The sequence below is a fragment of the Tenrec ecaudatus genome, chromosome 17 (genome assembly GCF_050624435.1).
Source record: "Tenrec ecaudatus isolate mTenEca1 chromosome 17, mTenEca1.hap1, whole genome shotgun sequence".
Taxonomy (NCBI): Eukaryota; Metazoa; Chordata; class Mammalia; order Afrosoricida; family Tenrecidae; genus Tenrec; species Tenrec ecaudatus.
The window spans coordinates 61010282-61017822 of NC_134546.1; the positions used below are offsets into that span (position 1 = coordinate 61010282).

General features: G+C 42.8%; 1 pseudogene; it reads left to right on the forward strand.

Moving 5' to 3' along the window:
* The first annotated feature begins 1485 nt into the window (after positions 1–1485).
* Positions 1486–7138, forward strand: LOC142430462 (ras-related C3 botulinum toxin substrate 3 pseudogene; annotated as a pseudogene).
* Positions 7139–7541: the final 403 nt, after the last annotated feature.

Here is a 7541-nt window from a genome sequence, read left to right on the forward strand (position 1 = left end):
AAGGTCCCCCATGATATCATTCCCCATACTTAGGGTCAACAGAGCCCAATCGAATGGAAGATTGAACTGTGTGGGACAAAAACTCATGGGTTGTGGCTCAGGGTGGAACTGTTTCCTCATAGCGACAGTGACTGGGTCACAGGCAAAATTGACGATGGTGATAGTGTAATCGACTTATACCCCGGGGTGTGTGTGTGTGTGTGTGTGTGTGTGTGTGTGTGTGTGTGTGTGTGACAATGCCGTGCTTCTTTTTTACATGGGTTTTTGCTTTCCTGCTTGTAGCTTGATTTCCACCACCACCCCTTTTTCTTTCTTTTTACTTTCTGCGTGTGTATTCTGTTGGTTTGGTTTCTGGTTGGCTTATGGCTACTATTGAGGGAGTTGGTCTTAGAGGGTTATGGCCTCGAAAGTAAACCTGAGATGTGAAAGCCCCATGGACAAGCTAGCTCCAATCAGTTAGTTCAGATACCATCGCCCTACTTTATACTCACCTTCATGAAATGATTACTGAAGATAAGTGAGGTGTAGAAAGTAGATGATGCCAGCTTTCAAGACTATCAATTGGAGTAGTGTCTGGAGTCTTAAAGGATTGTATTCAAATAAGCAGCCATCAATCGAGGAGTCAACTAAGGCCACACAGAAGAAGCACACATGGCTGTGTGATGCAAAGATGGCAATTACAAAATTTGAGTTTGGCAAAGAGCAAAGTATCAGAGCAAAAATTATGACCATAGAAGCCTATGGACAGTGGGAGCTCAAACCCCATCTGCAGAGTGTCTAGTTAGAAATGCTGGCACAGGCAAGAGTCTCCAATTGCCTTATCATCGGCCATAGACCAGTGTAATTTGATTATGCTCAATCAAAGTCGATGCTTGACCAGTTGACCTCCCTATAGACACGACCTGAATTTGTTCTGGGTGCACGTATTTCTTACTTGTTCCATGACAGAAATTTCTTCCCTGGCTTTTTGAATGTTGATGTGGGTCTTTTCTTTCTTACTTATTATGTGTATTTTTGTCTTTATATCATTATTATTTTATCCTTACCACCTTATTGTGATTTTGTTTTTCATGTTTCTGTTGGGTTTCCCAATTTGTGACACACAGAAGGAGTGGACGCATAGTGATAACTGATGCAGGGGATGTGGCCGGAGGGGGTCGGAGATAAGGAGGGAGGATTTAGGGAGAAAACAATGAAGGTGGGGAGGGGGAGGAGGGAACAATAGAACTGATTGTGATTGCACAACTCATCTTAAAGGTGATTTAACCATGGGAAGGCTTGTCCTAAAATTGATGTGGTAATGGCTGTACAATTCTTCTTGATATAGTTGAACAATTGAATTGTACGATATGTAAATTATGTGCCAATAAAACTGTTGGAAGAAATATTAGCATGATAAAAAGAAAGCATGTTAAAATATAAAGACAAAGAGACACGCTGTGGTGCCCGGGCATTTCTCCGCAGCTCCACCCAGCCCCGGTGCCCATGCCGGCCATCAAGTGTATAGTGGTCGGTGCTGGCACCGGCACCGTGGGGAAGGAAGACCTGCCTACTGATTAGCTGCACCACCACAACTGCCTTCCTGACAACTGCTCGGTCAATGTGATGGTAGACGGAAAGCCAGTCAACCTGGGGCTATGGGACATGGCGGGACAGGAGGACTACGACCGGCTATTACCCCTAGACTGATGCCTTTCTGATCTGCTTTTCCGTGGTGAGGCCAGCATCCTTTGAGAACGTCTGCGCCAAGTGGTACCAGGAGGTGTGGCATCACTGCCCCCACCTTCCTGGTTCATACCAAGCTGGACCTGCAAGACAAGGATACCATCGAGAGGCTGCAGGACAAAAAGTGGGCACCCATCACCTACCTGCAGGGGCCTGGCCATGGCCGGGAGATGGACTCCCTCAGCTACCTAGAGTGCTCAGTGTTGACCATAATTATTCCAAGAAGCCATTCAGACTGTGCTCTGCCCACCCACTGAAAAAAGACACAACCGTGGCTGGGTGGGCTGTGGGGAGCAGCCCCCAGCCAGTGTCTGCTGTCCTGTTCAAGTGTGTGGTGTCCCTGAGTCAGAGGGGTGGGTGGACATTGTGGGGGTGCATGGGGAGGAGGTCGCCCAGAAAATGGGAGCTCCAAACCTTCTCTTTGAGGGTGTAGGGTTCAGCCTTCTCCATCCCCAGGGGCTGGGAGGGAGCGGGGTCTCCCTACAGGGCTGCAGGGGCAGGTCCTGGGCAGCCCCAGGGTGGCTTCCCTGTGGGGAGGGCTGGGGCTTGGAGTCTCCTCATCCTGATGATTTTGTATAATAAACACTCTCCAGCGCGCGTGCACACACACACACACACACACACACACGCAAGGAGAAAGGAATAAAAATGGTTCGTTATACAAACTTAGCAAAAGTAAGGAAGTTGAGGAAATGAGGGACAACAAGGTGCAAACCATTTTAAATATAAATGGGTTAAATGCTTCCATCAACAGGCAGAGAATGACAGAATGGACAAGAAAACATCATGCAATTATATGCTCGTTACCAGAGACCCACATAGATCTCAAAACACAACTAAATTGAAAGTGAAAAGACAGAAAATATTCCAGGAAAACTTGTTACTGAAAGAGAGCTCAAATGGATACATTAATATGACTCTAAATGAAAAGCTGTTAATAGAACTTTAAAAAGGAATACAAAGGGGCTTTAACAAGTTCATGGAAATAAGGAATTAAAAGATTTTGGGGACTTCCGTCAAGATGGCAGCCTAGAAGACACACTACACAACCTCTACAACAAAGACAGAGAGGCCAAGTGAAACAGACACAGGTGATAATCCTGGAGGTCTGAGCTTCGAAGGGAAAGATAGACAAGTGAATTGGATAAAGTCGTTGAATGAGCTGGCCTGATACAGTCGTCTTGAACTTTTGCAAGCAGCAATTAAATACAACAGCATCTTAGCAACATGAATGCCCACATCAGTGACTGGTCAATCTCCCCTTGCTCCATACATCCTCCTACCTACCAGAAGTGTAGCCAGTCAGTGGCACCACTTCAAATCTGGATTTATCAGACCAGTGGGCAACACCTTCCATAACCAACTTGCCTGTCCCCAAGTGCTCTCTGGGCCAGAAATAGTTTCTTCTGGGCACAAGGTTCTGGGCCCCAGCCACCCTCTGACGAGGCACGAACAACTTCCACATCAGACACCCTGATCTTGAGCATCATTCAAGGCCAGCATGAACTCTGTTCTGACCCAGGCATTCTATCCTCAACCTTCACTCCACCCCATCTGTGATCTCCTTGGCTTTCAGAGGGCACCAACCCACATCCAAGCCCTGTGCCTCACAGCTTCCTCTTCTCTGGGTCTTGCCCATGCTCCAGTGCTCTACTTATCTTGCTGGCTACACTGTTCTTTCTCCCCCTCATTGATGCTTTCTAGTTTTCTTTTTACCTTCTATTTCCCTTTCCTTTTCTCCCTTCCCTTATTAAATCTTCTTTTCAAATAGTTTTTTCTTTATTGTCTTTGTCTCCTCTTTTCTCCTTTGTTTTATTGTTTTTCTTCTCTTCCCTTGTTCTTATTTTTCCATTCTTTTTTTCAATTTCTAGTTATTAAGTTAATTTTTTTCTTGCGCATTTGCCTGCTTTCCCCCACTTTTTCTTTTTTATTATTTCAATTTTAGCTGTTGTTTACTTTGGTTGTTTTTTCCCCTTTTTTGTACCACCCACAGAGACAGCCATCATACCAAAAGGGCACCACCTCATTCCTGCTTCTTGCAGCCCTACCCACTGAGCAAGAGCCACGTCTTCTTTTTGTAATCATTTTATTGGGGGCTCATACAGCTCTTATCACAATCCATACGTTCATCATCCATTGTACAAAGCACATTTGTACATTTGTTGTCATCATTTTCTTTCTACTTGAGCCCTTGGAGTTAGCTCATTTTATCCCTCCTCTCCCCTCCCTGCCAAATCCATGTACCCTCACAAATCCTTGATAATTTGTAATTAATTTTTCATGTCTTACACTGACGGATTTCTCCCTTCACCCACTTTTCTGTTGTTCATCCCCCAGGGAGGGGGTTATATGTAGATCATTATGATTGGTTCCCCCTTTCTCCCCCACCTTCCCCTTACCTCCTGGTATTGCTACTCTCATTATTGGTCCTGAGGGGTTTATCTGTCCAGGATTCCCTGTATTTCCAGCAGTTTTCTGTAACTGTGTACATGCTATGGTTTAGTTGAAAATTTTAAGGTAGAATTGGGATTATGATAACGGTGGGTAAGAAGCATTAAAGAACTAGGGGAAAGTTGTATGTTTCAATGGTGCTGTACTGCATCCTGACTGCTCATCTCTTCCTGTGACCCTTCTGTGAGGGGAATGTCCAATTGTCTACAGATGGGCTTTGGGTCCCCATTCTACACTCCCCCTCATTCACATTGATATGATTTTTTTGGTTGTTGTTCTGGGTCTTTGATGCCTGATACCTGATCCCATCAACACCTCCTGATCACACAGGCTGATGCTTCTTCCAGGTGGACTTTTTTACTTCTCAGCTAGATGGTTGCTTGTTTATCTTCAAGCCTTTAAGACCACAGACACTAGCTAGGCACCATCAGCTTTCTCCATCACATGTGTTTATGCACCCATTTTGTCTTCCATGATCGTTGTCAGGAAGGTGAGCATCACAGAATGCCAGGTTATTAGAACAAACTGCTCTTGTGTTGAGGGAGTACTTGAGTAGAGGCCCAATATCTGTCTGCTACCTTGATACTTAACATATAAATATATGTACATAGATTTATTTCCCTATTATATAAAATTATATTTAAATTTATGTAAATGTCTATATTTAGACCTCTATATATGCCCTCTGCCTCCTAGTTCTTTCCTCTATTTCCTTTTACTTTCCTCTTGTCCCACTGTCATGTTCAGCCTTCATTAGGGTTTCAGTAATTCCTCCCCTCTCCCATGTCCCCTGGAACTGTCGGCCATGTTGTTGTTATTTTCTCCTCCAGGTTGTTTATCCCGCCTATCTAGGTAGACACGCAGAGACAATAATAAGCACAAAAACAAGGCAGAGCAACACAAAATAACAAAAGAAAAGAAAACAAAAAAAAACCCCCACCACAACAAAATAAACCAACGACAAAAAAAGAGAAAAAAAGAAAAGCCTATAAATAGTTCCAGGTCTGTTTGTTGACCTTTAGGAGTGTTTTCTGGCCAAGTCTGATGGGGTGCCATGCCCTGGCCCCAAAGTCTATTTTGGGGACTTCGTTGCTTTGCTCCCCTTGCTAAGAGCCACTTCTTACTCCTTTATCAGCCAAGAAATGCTATAGAGCAGCCAACTCCATCCCCAAACTCCCTCATTTATGCTACATGATTAGTGAACAGGGAACTGCACTCACACTTCCTTTCTCTATCACACCTAGGAGGCAGGTGGTGAATGTTTAAGGCTACACAGCACACCACCATCAATTAAATACAAATGTAACACCACCACGATGTTTCAGAGATAACAGGCAATTTCAGTTCATATGAAGAAACAAGACACAGTAGCTCAAACAAGTGACCAAAATACAGATCCAGAAAACTTTTCTAAGGAAGAAATAGCACTACCTGGTAACAAATTCAAAATAAGACTATTTAGGTACTTACAGTGAACTGAAAGATTGAAAAAGCTACAGACAAAGTCAAGGAAAACTGGGGGGGGGGGGGGGAGGGAATTGAGAAGGGTTTGAGAAAATGCTACAAAAACAAACTGTCAAAGTAAATGAAAAGTTAGAAACCATACAAAAACAGCAAGTAGAAATGCATAAGATTAAGACTATAATTTCAGAGACAGATTATACAGTGAAAGGGCAAATGAGTGATATCGAATCAATGGAAGGCCAAATTAGTGAGCTTGAAGACAAATCTGTCAATACTAATTTCCTAGAAGAACAATTAAAAAATTAACAACATCCCCCACCAAATCCTAAGCAATCCTAAGTATTATGTGGGAATTAAAAGGAATAACTTTCCAGTGATCAGAATTCCAGAAGGAGATGAACCCAAGAAAATCACAAAGAAAATTGTCAGTTATTGGAAGAAAATTTACTTAAAAGCACAAAGATAAGCACTCAACAAATTTAATGAATCTCAAACAGGGTAGAGCCAAAAGAAAACACCAAGCCATATCATAATCAAATGTTCCAAAATCAAAGTTAAGGAAAGAGTCCTGAAAGCAGCTTGGTAAAAACAAAAAAACTTCCACAACAAAAACATTTCTCAGTAGAAACCAGGCAGCCGAGAAAGCAATGAGATGATGCATGTAAAACTCTAAAAGTAGAGGCGGGGGTGGCACGGGGGGCCGCGGGAAGTGGATAAGAATCATATGCCCAGTAAAATTGTTTGATGGCAAAACTAAGATATTTCCAAATAAAAATGAAAAGAATTGGTTAAAAAGCAAACCAAAACTATAAGACATACAGCAGGAAGTTCTTTGGACAGAGAATGAACAATGGCAGAAAAACAACCTGAGATCAACAACACACAGAAGTCTACTCAGATGTAGAAGTACTCAAAGGAAAACAAACCTACCAGACTAAAAAATGGGATCCAAGGATACCACTTTGTAAAGTAAGGCAATCCAAAAAGCAAAAGCAGAGAGTAGTATAGCTACAAAATTTCCAAATGGCGACGTCAAATAGATACTAAGATAGAGTTGATTGTTTCAAACTTTGGGTAAGAAATTAATAAATTACAAGTCTACCTCAAAGAAAATTAATAAACCTTTTTGTCAAAATAAAATAAGAAAATCATAAAAATTGAGTGAACACTAAAATAATAGAAATGACGAAAATAAAACCCACAATGAACTCAGCACAGAAAATGTTGTGGAGCAAAAGAACCAGTAACATCTCACTCTCACACACGCGCGCGCGGCAAAATACCAGGAATAAATTCATTCCTATCAATATTTACACTGAATTTAAATGAATTAAATGGATTACTCAAGAGCCAGAAAGTTGCAGAATGATCAAGAAAGAGGAGACATCCATCCAATGCCCATGCTCATGTCTCCCATGCTTCAGGCCGTCTGCTTTCCCCACAGCCTTCACTCTCCCTGCAAACTGCTAGCCTTTGGAAGAGACACAAGTGCCAGTGAAGCCCACCACACACAGACCAAGAAGCCTGGCCCTGTTGCTGCTGCCCTCCAAAGTTTTGAGCTTTGATGATGTATGTGTGCCTCCGTGTGAAAGAAGTCCTTCTCTCTCCTCCAGCTCCTCCAACTCCAGTGTTTCTGTAGCATCCTGTCCTAAGCAGATCATGTAATTTCTTTTCCTCAGACGACTACACTGTACATCCTGGTGTTTTCTGTCACTTGTTGCAGATGTTTATGAAAGGATAACAACATATAAGTGATGTCATCTGGTTGCCCCCCCCCCACCAATGTATGTATCCTCTAACTGAATATGACCACCAATGATGTCTTGAGGGGTACCCAGGACCAAGCTTTGATCCCATGATTTGGGACTGTTCATTCTGTCTGAGCATCAAAGTGCTAATTA